This window comes from Peromyscus californicus, unplaced genomic scaffold (genome assembly GCF_007827085.1).
Source record: "Peromyscus californicus insignis strain IS unplaced genomic scaffold, ASM782708v3 Scaffold_4__1_contigs__length_199733344, whole genome shotgun sequence".
Classification (NCBI taxonomy): Eukaryota; Metazoa; Chordata; class Mammalia; order Rodentia; family Cricetidae; genus Peromyscus; species Peromyscus californicus.
In genome coordinates, this window is record NW_026294562.1 from 120,309,233 (window position 1) to 120,331,581 (window position 22,349).

At 40.6% G+C, this 22,349-nt stretch overlaps 1 protein-coding gene and 2 pseudogenes across 6 annotated transcripts in view; 1 reads left to right on the forward strand and 2 right to left on the reverse strand.

Annotated features, from left to right (window-relative positions):
- The window catches only part of Cpeb1 (cytoplasmic polyadenylation element binding protein 1), a 108,114-nt gene that overhangs the window by 50,328 nt on the left and 35,437 nt on the right, over positions 1-22,349 (forward strand). The window lies entirely within an intron of this gene.
- LOC128123728 (glyceraldehyde-3-phosphate dehydrogenase-like) lies at positions 5,569-6,578 on the reverse strand (annotated as a pseudogene).
- LOC128094620 (U11/U12 small nuclear ribonucleoprotein 48 kDa protein-like) lies at positions 13,753-17,545 on the reverse strand (annotated as a pseudogene).

Sequence of the window (22,349 nt, forward strand, 5' to 3'; positions counted from 1 at the left end):
TCCTGTATGCTGCATTATTAGGCATGTACTACCATTACAGCTTGAGATGGCAGCATCCTGAGCAGGTAGAACCTAGGGAGAAGTCATTAGATTATAGGGCATTGTTTCCAGAAAGGATTAAAACAGTGGGAATATGAATTAGTTTTCTGAGAAGATTGTTGTGAGCTCTCCCTCTTCTTTTTCTCTCTCTCTCATCTTTTGAACTCATCAGGTGATCTATGTTTCTTATATTCCTTTTGACCATGACATTGTCCACAGTAAGGTATCACCAGAGCTAGGCTAATTTCATTCCCTTAAACCTCCAGAACCATATGCTAAATAAGCCTTTTCCTTTATAAAGTAACTAGCCTCAGACATTAATTATAGTAACAAAATGGACTAGTATACCCACATATAGACTATCAGTATGACTAGTGAAGTAGAATACTACAAGAAGATGCTATTTGCCTTTTGGACCAATTGAATGCCATAAAGAGAAAAACAGTTCAACAAATAGACATATGGGAGATTTCCTAAAGGCATGATCTTGGAGATTCATAAACTACATATTTATGTAGAACTTAACTCAAAAATATACTTCACAGCCAGGTAGTGGTGGTGCATGCTTTTAATCTCAGAACTTGGGAGGCAGAAACAGGTGGATCTCTTGTGAGTTTGAGGCCAACCTGGTCTACAGAGCAGGTTCTAGGACAGCCAGGACTACATCGAGAAATTAAATACATTTTTTTCAATCCCTGCAAATGTACTTAACAATTAGTTAGCAATTTATACCCATTAGGATGGACACTATAAACAATAGTAAAGTCCAAAATATAAATTGTTGATGATAATGTAGAGAAATTGGAAGACTTGTGCATTGCTGGTTGACACTGTAATATTGTACAACTACTGTGGAGAATGTATAGTGCTCCATAAAAGCTAACCATAGAATTATTCATCATGTAGCTCAACAATTCTACATCTAGGAAAATGCCCCTAAAGCAGTGCTTCTCAATCTGTGAGTTGCTTCTAGGGGGTCAAATGACCCTTTCACAGGGATTGCATATCAGTAGCAAGATTAGCTATGATGTAGCAATAAAAATAATTTTATGGTTGAGGGGGTCACCACAAGAGGAATTGTATTCAGGGATTGCAGCATTAACAAGGTTGAGAACCACTGCCCTAAAGATTTGAAAGTAGGAACTTGAACACATATTTGTAGATAAATGTTCATAACAACACTTTTTATAATGGCCAAAGTATAGACCAGGTAACCACTGGAAGACAGATGGATAACAGAGGAGGTATAAAACACAGTGAATATTAAAAGCTTTAACAAGGAGGATGGTTTTGATATATGTTACAATATGAATTAAACTTGAAACATTATGCTAAGAAAAATAACTCAGATTCAAGGGATAGCTTATATGATTCCACTCATGTACATGGCATTCCTAGAATGAAGAGAGTAAAATAACGGCTATCAAAAGCCTGGGAGAGGTTGGTAGTAAATTATTGTTAAATGATACAGAGTTTTATGTGGAATGAAAAAGTTCTGCAAGTGGACATTAGTGATAGTTACTAAAAAGATAAATTGTACACTTAAAATGGTTCAAGTGGTTAAATTTTATATTGGGTATATTTTACCACAATGAAAATTTCTAATACAGAATACCCCTTGTACATTCAACTTGGTGAAAATTCATCCATTGGATTTGAGATAATATATTGGAAACCTGTCTGTTTAAAAAATAGTTGGAGGTGTAGCTTAGTAGTGTAGAACATGGTGTTATTAGCACATATGAGGCCTGGGTTTGATCACTAGTAACCCATTTTTAAAAGGCAGGAGGCCTGGAGATTGCTCAGTGATTAAAGCACATCTGATCTTGTAGAAGACCCAAGTTTTATTCCCAGCACCCATGTCAACTGGCTCACAGCAGCCTGTAACTCTAGCTTCAGGGGATCTGATGCTGTGTTCTGGACTCCATGGGTATCTTTGTGTACATACACACACATACACACACACACACACACACACACACCATAAAAAGATTGGTACTTTGGGGATAGCTCCATAGGTTAAGTGCTTGCAGACATGAGGACCCGTATTTAATTCCCCCATTTCATATATGTATATATTTCATGAAGCTGCTTACAGTAGTAGGTTTCCATATGATTTTTCAAATCGTTTTTATTGTTCGTTGTCCTCCCCAAATTCCATCCTCTACTATTCTATTTTATTCCCTTCCATATTTAGTTCTCCCAATCTAGTTTACCCCTTTTCTCTCTCCACAACAGTATATTCTATTTTCTCCTTCCTTGGGAGATCTCTCTTCTCCCCAAGTCTCTTACTAGAGATAACTAACCTCTGTGATTATTTGGATTGTACACACATATCAAAGCTCAAAAGCTAAAACACATATGTAACAAAACACATAATATCTGCCTTTTAGGGTCTGAAGTACCTCACTCAATATGATCTTTTTTAGTTCCATCCATTTACCAGCAAAAGTTCATGATTTCATATTTCTTTATAGCTGAATAGTATTCATAGTGTATATTACCACATTTTTATTATCCATTCATTGTCATAAGACATTAGGTCATTTGCATTTTCTGGATATTATAGAACAGCAGTGAACATGGCTAAGCATGTATCTGTGGAGTGGGGTGTAGAGTCCTTTGAGAATATGCCCCAAAATGTGATACAGCTGGATCTTGAGAGTAGAGCTATTCCCAGCTTCCTGAGGAACTGTCACACCAATTTTCATAGTGACTGTATAAGTTCACACTCCCACCAGCAATAAATCTGTGTTCCCCTTTCTCACATCCTTGCCAGCATGAGCTGTCATTTGTTTCATTGATCTTGACCATTCTGACTGGTATAAAATCTCTGTAGTTTTAATTTGCATTTCCTGATGACAAGAATGTTGAACATTTCTTGAAGTATTCCTCAGCCATTAGTGTTCCATCTTTTGAAAGCTCTCTGCTAAGTTTTGTATTCATTTTTTAATTGAGTTTTTGTTTTGATTTGATTTTTTGTTTTGTTTTTTTCAAGACAGGGTTTCTCTGTGTAGTACTGTCTGTCCTGGAACTCACTCTGTAGACCAGGCTGGCCTTGAACTCAGAGATCTGCCTGCCTCTGCCTCCCAAGTGCTGGGACCAAAAGCATACACCACCACCACTCAGTGGGTTGTTTTCTTGATGTCCAATTTTTTTTAAGTTCTTATATAGTTTTAGATACTAACCATTTATTGAATGTGTAATTGGTAAAAATCTTTCCTCATTCTGTAGCCTGTCACTTTTTCTGAATGATGTCTTTTGCCATACAGAAGCTTTTCAGTTTCATGAGGTCCTCATTTATTAATTGTTTGTCTTAGTGCCTGTGCTCTTGGTATCCTGTTCAGAAAGTCTTTTCTCTTGCTGATGAGTTCAAGCCTGTTCCCCACTTTTTTTTCCTGTCAGATTCTGGGTTATCTGACCTTATGTTGAGGTCCTTTATCTGTTTGGAGTTTTGTGCAGGCTGATATTTGCATTCTTCTACATCTAGTCTGACCAGCACCATTTATTGAAAGATGCTATCTTTTGTCTCTAGTATGTGTTTTTTGGCTTCTTTGTCAAAAGTCAGGTGTCCATAGGTATGTGTTCTTATGTCTGGGTCTTTGATTCAATTCCATTGATCAACATGTCTGGATTTGTTGGTTGGTTGGTTGGTTAGTTGGTTGGTTTTTTCCAAGATCAGGTTTCTCTATATAACAGCCCTGGCTGTCCTGGAACTCACTCTGTAGACCAAGATGGCCTCGAACTCAGAGATCTGCCTGCCTCCACCTCCAGAGTGCCAAGATTAAAGACATGTGCTACCACTACCTGGCAACATTTCTGTTTTTATGCCAATACCATACTATTTTTATTACTATAGCTCTGTAGTACAACTAAAATCTGGGATGGCAGTACCTCCAGCAGTTCTTTTATTATTCAAGATTGTTTTAGCTATCCTGAGTGGGTATGTGTATGTGTTTTCATGTGAAGCTGAAAATTGTCTGTTGTGACAAACTTTTCATCTACTCACCCCAGATAGGGGGCCCATGACAGACCAAAGTATCAACACCAAAATCCATCTTGGTGAACAATGAGTTTCATTAGGACTACTTACTTGTAGGAATTTGGATGAGGGGTTACTTAAAGGAGCAGAAATGATTTCAAAGATGGCTGCATCACCAAAGCCAATAACCCCAGCATAGGTGATAGTTCACAAAAGCTGGGAACCTGGAGCACACTGCACAGCTTGCAAGCAGCTTAACAGGTTGGAGAGTATTCTTTCCAAGTGACTTAGTCGGTCTAAACCTCTTCCAGGCAACCCAGCTGGTTTCTGCTTCTTCCAGGCAGTTGGTCTAATCTTAGATTTGTCTTTGCAGCTTGCTTCTACTCCTCTTGAGAGGGACTCTGAGTTTGTATTGCTTACTCTGGCAGGGAGGGGCCTAGTGAATCCAGTCAGTTTCAGGGACTTCCTGAAGCTATTTTGAGTTGTTTACCTTCCTGTTCAAGGAGCTTTCCTACTGGATGGAAAGTTTCAATCTTGGAGGAAACTGTTACACAACATCATCCTTTCAAGTTTGGGAAAGAATTGTGTTGGGATTTTGATAGGGATTGGATTCAATCTGTGTATTACTATTGGTAGGATGGCCATTCTCATGATATTAATCCTACTAATCCACAAACATAGGAGATCTTTCCATCTTCTGATGTTAACTCATTTTCTTGAAAGTATGCCAAAGTGCTGTTTTAAATTTCAGATGACTTTCTGTTTATCTTTTCATTTAGAATTACCTTGTTTTACTAGATACATCTAAAGAGTTTGGGGAAATTAAAATACTGTCTGTTTTTAAAATGATTTTTATCACTCAGATTAAGTAGGTTTTTATCAAAATCTGCAGCCTTTAGATTTTAATATATTCTACAGAAATGTATAATAAAACCTTATTTAATAAAATCAGTTCTTACTGTTAAGCCAATTAGTTCAGCCTTTAGTTTCTAATTATTTTATTCTGAATATTTCAATCACACAAGAAAGGTGAAAGAATTACAGAATGAGTGGGTACCTGTAATATCTACCATCAAGATTTGATGAGCATATTATCATATTCATTGTATCACACAGCTGTTTACTCCTCTAGCCATTTTTTTTTTTTTTTTTTTTTTTTGGTTTTTTCGAGACAGGGTTTCTCTGTGTAGCTTTGCGCCTTTCCTGGGACTCACTTGGTAGCCCAGGCTGGCCTCGAACTCACAGAGATCCGCCTGGCTCTGCCTCCCGAGTGCTGGGATTAAAGGCGTGTGCCACCACCGCCCGGCCTCCTCTAGCCATTTTTTTTTTTTTTTTTTTTTTTTTTTTTTTTTTTTTTTTTTTTTTTTTTTTTATGGGTGCAGTGAACTTTATTGATGGTGTTCAAGAGAGTAGGGCTCCCTAAGCCCCTCCTGTTGTTCTGGGGGTCTGGGATGGAAACTGAGGGAGATGCTCAGTATTGGGGACTGAGATGGGACAGGAACTGCTCAGCAGCCGAGGGTCTCTCTTGCTGTCCTTGCTGGGGTGGGTGGTCCAGGGTGGGCTTCTTACTCCTTGGAGGCCATGTAGGCCATGAGGTCCACCACCCTGTTGCTGTAGCCAAATTCATTGTCGTACCAGGAGATGAGCTTCACAAAGTTGTCATTGAGAGCAATGCCAGCCCCAGCATCGAAGGTGGAAGAGTGGGGGTCACTGTTGAAGTCGCAGGAGACAACCTGGTCCTCAGTGTAGCCCAGGATGCCCTTTAGTGGGCCCTCCGACGCCTGCTTCACCACCTTCTTGATGTCGTCATACTTGGCAGGTTTCTGCAGGCGGCATGTCAGATCCACAACGGACACATTGGGGGTGGAACACGGAAAGCCATGCCTGTGAGCTTCCCATTCAGCTCTGGGATGACCTTGCCCACAGCCTTGGCGGCACCGGTGGATGCAGGGATGATGTTCTGGGCAGCCCCACGGCCATCACGCCACAGCTTCCCAGAGGGGCCATCCACGGTCTTCTGGGTGGCAGTGATGGCGTGGACTGTGGTCATGAGTCCTTCCACAATGCCAAAGTTGTCATGGATGACCTTGGCCAGGGGGGCTAAGCAGTTGGTGGTGCAGGAAGCATTGCTGATAATCTTGAGTGAGTTGTCGTACTTCTCATGGTTGACACCCATCACAAACATGGGGGCGTCAGCAGAAGGGGCGGAGATGATGACCCTTTTGGCTCCGCCCTTCAAGTGGGCCCCAGCCTTCTCCATGGTGGTGAAGACACCAGTGGACTCCACAACGTACTCGGCACCAGCCTCACCCCACTTGATGTTGGCGGGATCTCGCTCCTGGAAGATGGTGATGGCCTTCCCGTTGACGACCAGCTTCCCGTTCTCGGCCTTGACTGTGCCGTTGAACTTGCCATGGGTGGAGTCATACTGGAACATGTAGACCATGTAGTTGAGGTCAATGAAGGGATCATTGATGGCAACAATCTCAACTTTGCCAGTCTGGAGGGCAGCCCTGGTAACCAGGCGTCCAATTCGGCCAAATCTAGGAAGCCCCAAGACGTCTAATTTTATCTTCCTTGAGCACCCGAGGCTTTTACAGCAGTCATAAACTGGAGGTTCCTTTCCCGTTCACTCCGACCTTCACCATCGTGTCTCGGGAACGAGGCTGGCACTGCACAGAAAGATGCGGCTGTCTCTGGAACAGGGAGGAGCCTCCTCTAGCCATTTTTGAGTATGTCTTATTTTTATGATTCAGTCCAAAGTAAGCTATAGATAGGAATATATAGTTCACCCTTGAATATTCAATATGTACCATTAACTGTTCAGCATTCATAGACTTACGTTCTTTTATATGTCAGCATTATATACCTTTATTAGTAAATAATATTATACTGTATTAAAATACTATGTTTTGTTTTATCTTCACTTGGACTGTAGGCAGATTTGGGCAGTTATAAGTAAAGCTGTTACCATTCTGTACAGTTAGTTGGAGGAATATATACTTTTTATTCCTCTCAGTTGAATTTCTTAGGAGTAGATTTTCTGGGTAGTGTGTGTTTAATCTTTTTTTTTTTAAGACAGGATTTTTCTGTGTAGCCTTGGCTGTTCTGGAACTCCCTCTGTAGACCAGGTTGGCCTCAAATTCACAGAGATCCACTTGCCTCTGCCTCCCAGTGCAGGGATTAAAGGCACGCACTACCACTGCCCAGCTTGTGTGTTTAATCTTTTTTTGTGTGTGTGTTCTCCAAATTTTCCTCTCTTTCTTTTTTTTTATTTTTATTTTGCAATACAATTCAGTTCTACATATCAGCCACGGATTCCCTTGTTCTCCCCCCTCCCGCCCTCCTCACCTTCCCCCCAGCCCACCCCCCCATTCCCACCTCCTCCAGGGCAAAGCCTTCCCCGCGGACTGAGATCAACCTGGTAGACTCAGTCCAGGTAGGTCCAGTCCCCTCCTCCCAGGCCAAGCCAAGCGATCCTGCACAGGCCCCAGGATTCAAACAGCCAACTCATGCAATGAGCACAGGACCCGGTCCCACTGCCTGGATGCCTCCCAAACAAATCAAGCCAATCAACTGTCTCACCCATTCAGAGGGCCTGATCCAGTTGGTGACCCTTCAGCCATTGGTTCATAGTTCATGTGTTTCCATTCGTTTGGCTATTTGTCCCTGTGCTTTCTCCAACCTTGGTCTCAACAATTCTCGCTCATATAAACCCTCCTCATTCTCGCTAATTGGACTCCCAGAGATCCACCTGGGGCCTAGCCATGGATCTCTGCATCCAGAACCCTCAGTAGTTGGATGGGGTTTCTAGCACGACAGTTAGGGTGTTTGGCCATCCCATCACCAGAGTAGGTCAGTTCGGGCTGTATCTCGACCATTGCCAGCAGTCTGTTGTGGGGGTATCTTTGTGGATTTCTGTGGGCCTCTCTAGCACTTTGCTTCTTCCTATTCTCATGTGGTCTTCATTTACCATGGTCTCCTATTCCTTGTTCTCCCTCTCTGTTGTTGATCCAGCTGGGATCTCCCGCTCCCCCAAGCTCTCTTTCCCTCGACTCTCGCCCTTCACTACCCCCACTCATGTCCAGGCTGTTCATGTAGATCTCTTCCATTTCTCTGTCATTGGGCAATCCCTGTGTCTTTCTTGGGGTCCTGTTTTCCAGGTAGCCTCCCTGGTGATGTGAGTAGCAGTCCAATCATCCTTGTTCCACATCTAGTATCCTCCTTTGAGTGAGTACATACCATGTTTGTCTTTCTGAGTCTGGGTTACCTCACTCAGGATGATTTTTTTCTAGATCCATCCATTTGTCTGCAAACCTCATGATGTCATTGTTTTTCTCTGCTGAGTAGTATTCCATTGTGTATATGTACCACATTTTGTTTATCCATTCTTCAGCTGAAGGGCATCTAGGTTGTTTCCATGTTCTGGCTATTACAAACAATGCTGATATGAACATAGCTGAACAAGTGCTCTTGTGGTGTGGTTGAGCATTCCTTGGGTATATGCCCAAGAGTGGTATAGCTGGATCTTGGGGGAGATGGATTCCCAATTTTCTAAGAAAGCGCCATATTGATTTCCAAAGTGGTTGTACAAGCTTGCATTCTCACCAGCAGTGGAGGAGAGTTCCCCTAGCTCCACATCCTCTCCAGCATAAGGTGTCTTCAGTGTTTTTGATCTTAGCCATTCTGACAGGCGTAAGGTGGTATCTCAGAGTTGTTTTGATTTGCATTTCCCTGATGATTAGGGATGTTGAGCAATTCCTTAAATGTCTTTCAGCCATTTGAGTTTCCTCTGTTGAGAATTCTCTGTTTAGCTCTATAGCCCATTTCTTAATTGGACTGTTGGGCATTTTGATGTCTAATTTCTTGAGTTCCTTATATATTCTGGATATCAGTCCTCTGTCAGATGTGGGGCTGGTGAAGATCTTTTCCCATTCTGTAGGCTGTCACTTTGCCTTGTTGACCATATCCTTTGCTCTACAAAAGCTTCTCAGTTTCAAGAGGTCCCATTGATTGATTGTTTCTCTCAGTGTCTGTGGTACTGATGTTCTATTTAGGAAGTGGTCTCCTATGCCAATGCGTTCAAGACTACTTCCTACTTTCTCTTCTAGCAGGTTCAGAGTAGCTGGATTTATGTTGAGGTCCTTGATCCACTTGGACTTAAGTTTTGTGCACGGTGATACATATGGATCTATTTGTAGCCTTCTACATGTTGATATCCAGTTTTGCCAGCACCATTTGTTGAAGATGCTTTCTTTTTTCCATTGTGCACTTTTGACTTCTTTGTCAAAAATTATATGTTCATAGGTGTGTGGATTCATGTCAGGGTCTCCAATTCGATTCCATTGGTCTACATGTCGGTTTTTATGCCTGTACCAAGCTGTTTTTATTACTGTAGCTTTATAGTAGAGCTTGAAGTCAGGGATCGTGATGCCTCCACAGATTGTGTTATTGTACAGGATTCTTTTGGCTAGCCTGGGTTTTTTTGTTTTTCCATATGAAGTTGAGTATTATTCTTTCCAGGTCTGTGAAGAATTGTGTTGGTATTTTGATGGGGATTGCATTGAATCTGTAGATTGCTTTTGGTAAGATTGCCATTTTTACTATGTTAGTCCTGCCTATCCATGAGCATGGGAGATCTTTCCATTTTCTGACATCTTCTTCAATTTCTTTTTTCAGGGACTTAAAGTTCTTGTCATATAGGTCCTTCACTTGCTTGGTTAGTGTTACCCCAAGGTATTTTATGTCATTTGTGGCTATAGTAAAGGGTGATATATCTCTGATTTCCTTCTCCGCTTCTTTGTCCATTGTATAACCCCTAGCGAAATAGAAACAGTCATTAAAAGTCTCCCAACCAAAAAAAGCCCAGGACCAGATAGTTTCAGCGCAGAATTCTACCAGATTTTCAAAGAAGAGTTAATACCAATACTCTCTAAATTGTTCCACACAATAGAAACAGAAGGAACATTACCAGACTCCTTCTATGAGGCTACCATTGCCCTGATTCCTAAACCAAACAAGGATACAACAAAGAAAGAGAACTGCAGACCGATCTCCCTCATGAACATTGATGCAAAAATACTCAATAAAATACTGGCAAACAGACTCCAAGAACACATCAAAACAATTATCCACCATGATCAAGTAGGCTTCATTGCAGGGATGCAAGGGTGGTTCAACATACGAAAGTCCATCAATGTAATACACCATATAAACAAACTCAAAGAAAAAAACCACATGATCATCTCACTAGATGGAGAAAAGGCATTTGACAAAATCCAACACCCCTTCATGATAAAGGTCTTGGAGCGATCAGGAATACAGGGAACATACCTAAACATAATAAAGACAATTTATAGCAAGCCAACAACCAACATCAAATTAAATGGAGAGAAACTCAAAGCATTTCCACTAAAATCAGGAACGAGGCAAGGCTGTCCGCTCTCCCCATACTTACTCAATATAGTACTTGAAGTTCTAGCCAGAGCAATAAGACAACATAAGGAGATTAAGGGGATACAAATTGGAAAGGAAAAAGTCAAGCTTTCCCTATTTGCAGATGACATGATAGTATACTTGAGCGACCCCAAAGATTCCACCAAGGAACTGATACAGCTTATAAACACCTTCAGCAACATAGCAGGATACAAGATCAACTTGTGGGTTTAATCTTAAAAGAAGTTGCAACCTTTTTCAAAATGGTTGTTTCCAAAATGGAAATTCTGGTAGATAATAATCAAATGTTGGCACAATGTGCTCTTTTCATCTGAATAGTATGGTAGGTGTGTCCTCAAGCTCCATTGTGTAACTTGAATTTCTTTGATTGCTAATGAAGCCAAGTGTTTCTTTTAAGTTCTTATTGGCTGTCTATAATCCTTCTGGAGAGCTTTGCAGATCTGGCGCCTTTTTAAAGTTAGGAAATTTTTACCTCTGAGATTCCTTGTATACTCCATACATTAGCTATTTGTTATATAAAGTTGTAGATATTTTTCACATTTTATGGCTTGCCTATTTATGTTCTTGTAGTGTCTTGATTATAAATATTTAATTTTGATAACATATAATTTACCAAAAACTTCTCAAATGATCATTGCATTCTGTGCCTTACATGTCTTTGGACTGGGGATAGAGTTCAATGGTAGAATGCTTGCTTAACATGTGTGAATGCTGGGCTCAATCCCCAGCACTATGCAAATTGGAAAAAAAAAAAAGCTTCCCACCTCCAAAGCCTCCAGCCCCTACCAGCTTCATAGTTACACTTAAATTTTATGGTTAGGTGTTTGAGACCCCATTAATTTTTGTATATAGTATGGAGCATGACATCTAGGTTCATTTTCCCATTTTTCTGCTCCCATTGGTAAAAAGTCTTTTGCCATTGAGTTGCTTACAGGCAAGCAGGCATTTGTGCCTATACTAACTACTAATGTGGTAGGAAATAACCTTTTGACAATATAGAATCTCCCAGTATATGAAGGTGGTATATAACCATTGTTCATCATGTGATTTTTCTTAGATTCCAAACAAGAAAATTATAGACCACAGTAAATATGAGTGCTGCAAAATATAGAATAGTGATTTTTTTTCTTTTTAGGAGTTTACAATTCTCATTTTTAGTAAGATAAACAACATAAGTAAAAAGCAAGATTGGCCGGGCGGTGGTGGCGCACGCCTTTAATCCCAGCACTCGGGAGGCAGAGCCAGGCGGATCTCTGTGAGTTCGAGGCCAGCCTGGTCTCCAAAGTGAGTTCCAGGAAAGGTGCAAAGCTACACAAGAGAAACCCTGTCTCGAAAAACAAAAAACAAAAAACAAAAAAAAAAAAAAGCAAGATTGCCTCTTAACGTCTCGGTTTTTATAATCTATTAATGCATTTTCCCTACTACTAACTAATGTGTAAGAAGAGGAGTTAAAGAGTTTTCTTTTTTGGCTCTATATTATATTTTACCAGGGTCAGTATATGGAAAATGTCTACATTAAAAGTTAATATAAATGTGAATCAATTATGGGACTCTGGTTAAAGAAGGAAATAAATGAGAATAATATTATAAAGGATCTAAAACAAGCAAACAAAATGTTATAGAAAAGTTCTAGGTGCCATGTAAACTTGGGTTTTTTTCCATTTGTATTTTTAAACAATGGAAATATTAAAAAAAATCAACTTTTATAGAGTAAACTACATTATTGTATATGCTCCATTGAAGGAACTATTATATTACAGTCATAGAGAAGAACTACGGTTTGCTTCATATTATGGAGATTATCTTAGATGAAAACATTCCAGAGTCCTTTTATTTTAGAATACCCTATAAACAACCAAACTGCCAGAGCATGTTTGTACAATGGTAAAATGTTCTCTTGAATTAAACTGAAGACGTTTTTTTTCCAATTAAATGAACCAGAGAATGTAGAAAGGTACTTACTTAGAGCTGTTAACTTTCTAAGTACACAACACCTTAGATATTTTCCAAGCACCTTAATCACTATCAAGAACAAGAAGAAAATGATTTTGTCATGCTTTTAAATTCATTGTTAGAAATAAAGACTATACATATTTGTCAGAGTCAACAATATGTTGTTGGGCTTCAGGGTTGCTTTCTCTTTCTAAAACTGACATTTCTCATCCAATTCTACTTGCTGTGATTTCAAATTAGTTTTCATTTGATCATTGCACTGTTGGAGCTCAGTTTCAGAATCTTTCAACTTTGCTCTTTGTCTAATAAAACACTTGTTTATCTTCATGTTAACTACATGCTCTCTTTTCCATTTGTGCCAAAGTGCCCTTAGTAAGTGGTCTTTTCTTGTTACTAACTGCAAAATAAGTCATAACTGCAGATTTTCTACTTCAGTCATTCTCATGGCACATATCATTTGTGACATTATTCTGTCTACATGTGTCTTTTTACCAATATATTTCTTGCTATGGTAAAATCAGTATTCACTATTTTCAGCTGCAGTGACACCCAAGTGTAGCTTAAGTTTTCCTGCCTGGCCCACAGTCAGGACAAATCTCTCTCACCTGCCAGTCCCACAGCCGCTCAGATCCGACCAAGTAAACACAGAGACTTATATTGGTTACAAACTGTATGGCTGTGGCAGGCTTCTTGCTAACTGTTCTTACAGCTTAAATTAATCCATTTCTATAAATCTATACCTTGCCACGTGGCTCGTGGCTTACCGGCATCTTCACATGCTGTTTGTCATCGTGGCGGCTGGCAGTGTCTCTCTGACTCAGCCTTCCACTTCCCAGCTTTATTCTCCTCCCTGTCCCGCCTATACTTCCTGCCTAGCCAATGGCCAATCAGTGTTTTATTTATTGACTAATCAGCAACACATTTGACATACAGAACATCCCACAGCACCCAAGGATACCATCTTCCTGGGATCCTTTTACCATTAACTTCAGTGATAAGATTACTACTCAACTACTGTAAGAGCCAAAGAGACTTGTTATCTTTTTAACATCTTCTCATCATAGGTACCAAAAATACTTTACAACTTTCATATTTTACTAGAGAAAATTTTTGAAAATAAATATTTATTAAAATAATGAGCATTACATGATCGTAATGGCCACTTTCTCTTATGTAAAGATTATAATTAAAACATTAGCATATTATTGGTTATGCTATAAACATAATACTTTCAGAAATATTTTGTTGGTTTTTGCTTTCTTTTATGGCTATGTCTTTCTCCAGAACTCTTCTTCACTCAGAATTTTTATCTTAATTTCTTTTCATTTGTGTGGACTTCTATTCAGAACCCTTCTATGTCATAAACTGTCAACATCTAACTAGCCAAATAACTCCCGCCAGACTGTTGTGAATCTACCACAGATGACCTTTCTTCATTCTTTTCAGCAGCAGCATCTGCTTTTTCCTGTTCTTCTTGCCAGTGGTTACTGAGTTCTTTCAATGTGCACTTTCTTGCATCCCAAATTACCTCAGCATATAATCTTTCTGGTTATATGAACATTCTTAGCTCTATAGGACTGGTGACTTCTTTTATTATTTTCACTTCTGCAAGGATTTCAGGTAAGATATTGAACTATTTTGGCCATTATCTTGATTGACTTTAGCAGCCAAGTCTACAAACAGATCACTGTCATGTTCAATGACTTGAGAACTAGAGTGCTTTTTCTTTGTCTCCTCAGTGACAAAATCATGAAGGGCAAGAAGGTCACAGACCATTTGTGATTCAGAGGAACTTCAACAGACACTGAAGAGTATAGTCTCTGATTATTTGACTATGACAATCACTGTCTTTTTCAACTTCAATTCTAGCTTTTTTAGTTGTCTGGAACTGTGACTCCTTATCCAGAGCAACTTTTTTCTTCTCATAGAAAAAGGAGGGGGCTGGAGGGATGGCTCAGAGGTTAAGAGCACTGACTATTCTTCCAGAGGTCCCAGGTTCAATTCCCAGTGTCCACATGGCAGCCCACAATTGCCTGTAACTCCAAGATCTGATACCCTCACACAGACATACATGCAGGTGAAGCATCAATGCACATAAAATAAAAATAAATATTTTAGAAAAAAGAAAAAGGAAAAAGACAAAAATAGGATTATACATTCATCTTCTTCTTTGACATAGCCCAGTTTCTTCACTCTGGAAGATTCCGTGTGCTTTGCTAGCAATGATTTAGGTATGTGATGATTTTAATCATAAGGACATGTTGCGATTTCATCATTGGCCTCCACTTCATCTTTGGGGTCCAGCTGATCCAGGCTCCACTCCAGGCATATCATCAAATCTGCTAACATCTGGCAGCAGCCCTCCATGAACTTGCTCTGAAAATATTTTAACTTTATGTTCCTGAATTTATTTCATTATCCAATTTTTAAGTGGTTTATGTTCTTGCTGTGTAAGCATGCTTGCTTTGACAGTAAGTGGAGTGATACTGTTTGATGTAAATGCCTTATAAACTCAGGATCTACTGATTTAGAGTCCATGTCCTAAAAGAGCAATAGACTGTAAATAACATTACATTCTGCTCACTCAAATTCTGCTTTAGGAAGTCCTCAGATGTACTATCCATGTAATCTGTATCAGATTGCCAGCAGTTACTAACCACTGTACCTCTAAAGGCTAGGGTGTCAACTACAAGAGGCAACAGAAAAGTAAACCTTGGATGTTCTATATAGGGAGGCTTTTTAATTCTGTAAATAGGCCTTAGATGCTCCAGAGAATGGTGACTTGAGTATCAGCTTCAGACTCACTTCACTACCCTAAAGTATGAATAAAAACCTTTCCTCACTGATGTGCCTGGCATCCAATCCACATAGTCTTCAAAGTTCTTCTGTGGCACTCAAACACCGCTGCTGTTGATATATCTCTCCTTTACAGCAGATTTTGTACTGACTGGCAACTCCCTCCTCCCTCTCCAACCGGTCCCAAGGCTGTGTTGGTATAGAGATTTTAAACTAAACATGGTTCAGGTGAATGTTTAATGACTATCGAAACCGTGCTGCTACCTTGAGCTCAGAAGTGGGACCTAAAAAAAAAGGTCATTGATAGTCATATGGAGTGTTCATAAGTTATGTGACATACCCCATAAGATTCCTCAGGTGGAAGGGATTCAAAATTGTAGGGAGACAAGATGGTTTTCTCTGCCATAAGATTAAAACAGACAGAGAAAACCATGTTAAGATGAAAACCACAAAGGTCTGTGAACTTGCCACCCACAAGAAGGGCAATGATAATGAGCTAGTTAGGAACCCCAGAATGTTTCTTCACATCAAACTTGGAGACATTGTGGAGAATTCACCCAGGCAATGACTGTAACCCTCTGTTTGTACAAATCTTCCAAGGAAGATTTACAAAAGGAAATTAAGTGTGGACCAGACTTTGACCCTAGATTTTATAAGGATGTTTAAAATTTTATAAGGATGTCTACATGAATGAAGACTCTAAGAATGACCCTTGACATAAGGATGTCTACATGAATGATGGCTCCAAGAATGACCCTTGACATAATGGAATTGAGTTTTAAGGATCAATATATTGGCCATTTGGGGTAGGTGGCAACTACAGAAAATTTTGGCTCATATCATCAAGAAGGTGGAATTTATTAACATCGAGGCACAGGCTGGTGAATTGTGATCAAGAATGAAAAGATCATGGGCTAGAGAGATGGCTCAGTGGGTAAAATGTTTGCTGGGCAAGTCTGACAACCTTAGTTCATTCAAATCCACAGAACCCACATAAAAGTCTTAGTATGCCCTACTGGGAGATGGGAGACAAAGGTCTTTGAGTCAGCAGAACATGGAGGTCAGCTAGCCTGTTGAGAGAGACCCTATTGCAAACAGGGTGGAAAGGGAGAGCCAGCACTTGAAGTTGTCCTCATCCTCCTGCACATGTGCTGTGGTGTGAACACATGCATATTTTACCCTAGACAGTATAATGTAGAGTTCACTTCTCTTTGAGCTTTACTAAAATGGGATAGAAACTATCCTACTGTTTAAGGACAGTTAATAGAAACTAGTGTGAAATAATTTACAGAATTTATTGAAGATTATTAAGAGCAATTGATGAAAGTCATTCAATGATCATATTTTTATGATGGGAAATGCTAAAGAAGCTTAATGTGCTTTAAGCTTGTTAAACCTGATCCCTAATAACATAGATTACTGTATAGCTTAATGTTTAAGGCAGTACTTTGACTATTCTAGCTATCATGCATTGTCTGTCTTTTGAACTCTTCTACCTATTAGCGCCGAGATTAGCAATAAATCCTTGTCTTGAGTATGAATTTCTAGGGAGTTGCAAATAACTCACATTAGCCTTTTACATTTGGTGAACAGTGTAAGAGAAGGTTAAAAAGTAATCAGGGCCTGAAGATTGATTTTGATCTTAGTGAACCATTGAGAGTATTGTTTAGGAGCTTGGCTACCATGAAAAAAAGAAGTACTAAAGTAAGGATAAAATGAGTTACTGGGGAGTGAGAATCTGGGATAGAAGTTAAAAGCAAATTCAATTTATCCCACTGAGCCATCTCACCTGCCCTGCAAATCAAATTTAGAGTGGAGTTACTATAAAACCTTCACTACTCAAATTGTAGTTAGCACTAATATTACCTCAGAGTTAGTTATAAATGCAAATTTTAGGTCTATCCTTGTGACATATCTGTAGCCTGGAAGTTGACCTAAATTGGGAGGATCTTTGTGAGCTCCAGGCCAGCCTAGGTTGACACAGCTAACTCCAACTTAAAAGTGCCAAAGAAGTTCTTAGAAATACAACTGTATTAACTTACAGAATTTTTTAAAATAATTTTTATTATTTTGAGAATTTTTGTGCAATGTATTTTGGTCACCCCTTGACTTCTCCCAGATTCATCCTCCTCCAACCCACCTATCCGCCCACCTTTAAAGCCATCAAGTATTATTTGTACTGCCCATATGCTCTTGTATGTGTGGACTTTGCTGAAGGGAGTTTACCAGGGGCTTCACCGTTAAAGCTAACTCTCCATCTCCTAGGCAGCTATCAATTGCCAATAGCTCCTCTGCTAGAGGTGGGGACTTTATGTTCATCTCAGCTGTCCATGCTGAAGTTTTGTCTGGCCTGAGCTTGGGGAGGTCTTGTTCATGCTTTGTCAACTGCTGTGAATTCTTGTAGCCAATTGCCCTGCTGTGTCCAGACAACAGTAGTTATCTACTACCTCTGGCTCTTAAAAATTCCCCGTCCCTCTTCCACTAGGATCCTTGAGCTTTTGGAGAAAAGGGTGATGTAGATGTCTTGTTTAGGGTTGGGCATTCTTCAATCTTTTTTTCTCTATACATTGATCAGTTGAAGGTCTCTATGCTAATCACCATATACTGCACAAAGAAGCTTCTCAGATGAAGGTCCACAGGTGCAGTAATCTATGTGTACAATGACAAGTCATTAGAGTTTAATACTGTGTCTGCTTAGCTGTATGATAGCAGTAGTTTCTCCCCTATGGTCTATGACTTGTGTAACCACAGGTTCTAGGCCTCTATAATGGTGTTAGATATGAGCTTCAACTTGTGGAGTGGGACTTCAGTTCAATCAGAAAATGATTAGTTGCTTCCATAATATTTGTGATACTATTGCACTAGTGAGCATGTCTTGTCATTGTTGTGGCTCACACGATTCACAGCTGGGTAAGATTGGTGATTGCTTTTTAACTCTAGTAACATGCATAGAACCTTCCAACGCTATGAAAGCTAGCCAGTAAGGATGAAGCTTTCAGGTAAGTACCAGCTCTATTTCTCTGTGTTCTATGATTCAAGTATATGGTGTTTTACTGTCAAGTTCTGAAGGGTAATCAAGAGCATTAACAATAGCCTGTATGTAATATTTGACGATCTCATTGGCCAACAACTCCAAATGAGGTGACCCATTCCTGACCCTCAGATATGGTCCCACTTACTCATATCTCCAGGGTCAGCTCTACTGTTTTGCCCAGGCAAGGTGCAGGGCCCTCTCTCCTTGTTGTAGGGGGCATTCAAGGAGGGGGATGGGGCCCACTCTTCTGCTCTCATGTCTTCAGGGCTGGCTCACCTGTATCCCAGACAAGAGTCAGCTCTAGTGTGCTGCCCATACGGGAAGCAGAGGCTGCTTTCTCAGAGCAGTGCAGTTGGTGTGGGTCAGGGATAGCTCTCCCACTCTTGTGACCCAGGGCCAGCTCTCTTACCTGCCACAGGTGGTAATTGGCAAGGGGGGAAAGCATCTTTCCCTCACCTATGCCACCACATGGCAGAAGAGGGGGGCGGGGTCAACTCTCATGCCCTCAGGAATGGCTCATCTGTGTTCCTGACCACAGGGTCAGCTCTAGTATGCTTTCCAGATGAGGTGCACACCTATGGTGAGGGATGGGGTCATCTTTTCTGAGGGGGTGGGGCATGAGAGCTCTCTCCTGAGGGGTAGGGCCAGTTGGCTGCTGCAATATCCAGCAAGGGACAGGACCAACCATCCCAGGGCCAGTGAAGGGCAGGGCTGGCTCAGCACAGCATGCTTCCCATGATCCCCATGCTAACACCAGCCATAAACATCACCATGGACCCAGATGCCACCATGGCCTGGGTGGTAGCGTGGGCCCCTCAGATCAACCCCCTCACACTTCCCAACAGCATGGCCCCCAGGCATCAGCATGGTCCTAGGTGCTCAGCCTTCCTCTTAATATGAGATGAAGAGTTGTAGCAGAATGGGTAAGTTTCCAGAGACAGGATCAGGGAACAGCTAGAAAAGAGGCTTTCTAAGTAAAATGTGAGTAGAGTGATCATGTCTCTCAGTTTATCTCACACAAATCATTTTGAAAGTCACAGCCATAGTAGTATTAATATCCCCCCTTCCCTTTTAAGTGCCCTGGTGTGGGTAATCAGCTATATGGTCAATATAGGGGTAAAATACTTTGTGCTAGACGCTGTACTAGATAATTTCTTTAGTTTGCACAAAGCATCTGAAAGGATAGCTCCTCCTGTTACCACTTTACAGATAAATATTCTGAAAGAGTATTGTGATAAGGTCACATGGTGGTAGATCATCTGATGAGCAGGCAAGATCTGTCAGTCTGTCAAAGCTGCTTGATCTCTGGGTATGACTTCCATTTTTTTTTTTAAGACAGGGTTTCTCTGTGTAGCCATGACTGTCCTAGAACTTGCTCTATAGACCAAGTTGGCCTCAAACTCAGAGATCCACCTGCCTCTGCCTCTAAAGTGCTGGAATTAAGGTTGTACACCACTATACCCGGTCTAGCCTTCATTTTTTTAATCTAGTGAAAGAATCCTATAGTGGTAGTGTCTTGGTTAGGGTTTCTATTGCTGTGAAGAGACACCGTGACCACAGCAAATCCTATAATGGAAAACATTTAATTGAGGTGGCTTACAGTTCAGAGGTTTAGTTCATTATCATCATGGCAGGACATGGCAGCATGTAGACAGACATGGTACTGGAGAAGGAGCTGAATCTTACATCTTGATCCACAGGCAACAGGAAGTGAACTGAATGTCACACTGAGTGTAGCTTGAGCAAAGGAGACTTCCAAGCCCACCCCCACAGTGACACACTTCTTCCAACAAGGCCAAATCTACTCCAGCAAAGCCATACCTCTAATAGTGCCACTCTGTATGAGCTTATGGGGCCAGTTACATTCAAACTACCACAGTTAGTAAAAACCTTCATGTGGAAGAAACAGTGGGTCAATGACTGTCTGAATAGAAGTGAGACTTCTGGGGATGGGGCTAAGATTTTGCCACATGTAACTCTTTAGGCTCTGGTTTCATATAACCAATAGGATCTTTGGTAGATTTACAGGACTCCTTGCTCATGGTTGAGGTCTTAGGGTGGGAAGGTAGTAGTTCTATGTATCAGTACTGCCCAGATTTTCATGTGCATACATCATAACTGGAAATCTTATTAAAATGTAGCTCAATTCCATAGGTTTCAAGTGGTTCCTGAACTATAGTATTTAAACAGGCTCCTGGTAATGCTGATGGTATAGATTTGCTGAAATTACTGGCCCACCTTACTGAGTAACAGGAGCATAGCTGTTGAGTACATTTCTTTGCCTGAGGTGCAAAGTATCCATATATACATAGGTTCTCTAATTTTAGACATGGAAGGAGAATGGCTGCTTCTGGACAAATAGATGCCTTTCAGTTAGGGTAGAGAGGGAGAGAGGCAAGAATAGGTATTTAAATATGGATTGTTTTTAAATGCTGACTATATTTTATTTATTTTAAGTCTTTGTTTTTGAGACAGGGTCTCTCTGTGTAGCCCTGTCTGTCCTGGAATTCACTGTGGAGACCAGTCCAGTCTCAAACTCACATCCACTTGCTTCTGCCTCCTGAATGCTGGGATTAAAGGATTGCATCATCATGTCTGGCTTATTTTGTGTTTTGAAGTTCTTTTCTTTTAGTTGACAATTTCATACATGTATGTACATATCCATGGCAAACTTCTCCCTACTACTCCAGGACATGCTCCAGCACATCCCCTTCACACTTTCATGTCTGTTGTTTTTTTTCCCTTCCTGTAAACCACTGAGTCTAATTAGTACTGCCTCCTGGAATAGTAACTGGTCTTGTTGGCTTGATCTTGTGTGAGAGTAGCCTTAATTGCAGTGAGTTCATTAGTCAGCAGTCCTGTCATGTCCAGGAAACATTTCACAGTACTCCTCCCCATTTCCTGACTTACATTCTTTCTTTGGTGTTCCTGAGCCTTGAGAAGGGAGTATTATGTAGATATCCCATTTAGGGCCCAGCATTTGGACTTGTTCATGAGTCTTTGCATTAACTTCTGTGCACTACAGAAGATTCTCTGGTCAAGGTTGAGAGTATCACTATAAACATAATATTTAGAAAGCAGTTTGACAGCATGTCCATTTAGTAACACATTAGTGGATTCCCTCCTAGAACTCATGACCTATAAAACCATGAACTTCAGAACAGGTTTACAGTATTCAGGATTCACCGCTGGGTAAGACCATTGATGACTTTTCTCCCCTAGTGGCTTGCATGGTACAAGTACTATTAAGTACTGTGAAGGCTAGCTAGTGAGAAGTTTTCAGGTCAGTTCCAGCTTGACTTTTGTATGTACTGCTGCAACCAAAGTGTGTTGTATCTTCAGCAAGAGAGTATTACCTAGTTATGGTGGGCAACCAAGAGCATTGGCAATAGTCTATGTTGTTTTGGGGGCCTACTTGACCAATAACTGGTAAGAAAGTGTTGATATGCACCAAGATTTTCATTTAATAACTCATGTCTTCTAGTAGAAGCATAGTCTACCCATGTGTTCCAACTCCTTTTTTATTACATTTTTAATTTAGCTTACAAAGTAGTGGGTTCCCAAGACTGGAGAGATGTCTCATGGATTAAGAGCACTGACTGCTCTTTCAAATGACTTGTGTTCGAGTCCCAGCACCCACATAGCGGAAAAACAACAAACCATAATTCCAGTTCCAGAGGCTCTCATGTCCTCTTCTGGCCTCTTGTGGCACCAGGCATACACACATGCATACAAAACATCCATACACATAAAATAAAAATAAATCTTACAGAATTGTGGTGGTTTGAGTAAGAATGACCTCCATAGGCTCATAAATTTGAATGCTTTGTCACCAGGGAGTAGAACAGTTTGAAAGGATTAGAAAGATTAGGAGAGACTGGAGAGAGAGATGACTCAGCAGTTAAGAGCACTGACTGACTGCTTTTCCAGAGGTCCTGAGTTCAATTCCCAGCAACCACATGATAGCTCACAACCATCTGTAATAAGATCTGGTGCCCCCTTCTGGCATACAGGTATACATGCATAGCACTCTTACATAAATAAAAAGATTAGGAGGTGTGGCCTTGTTGGTTTCAAAAGCCCAAGCCA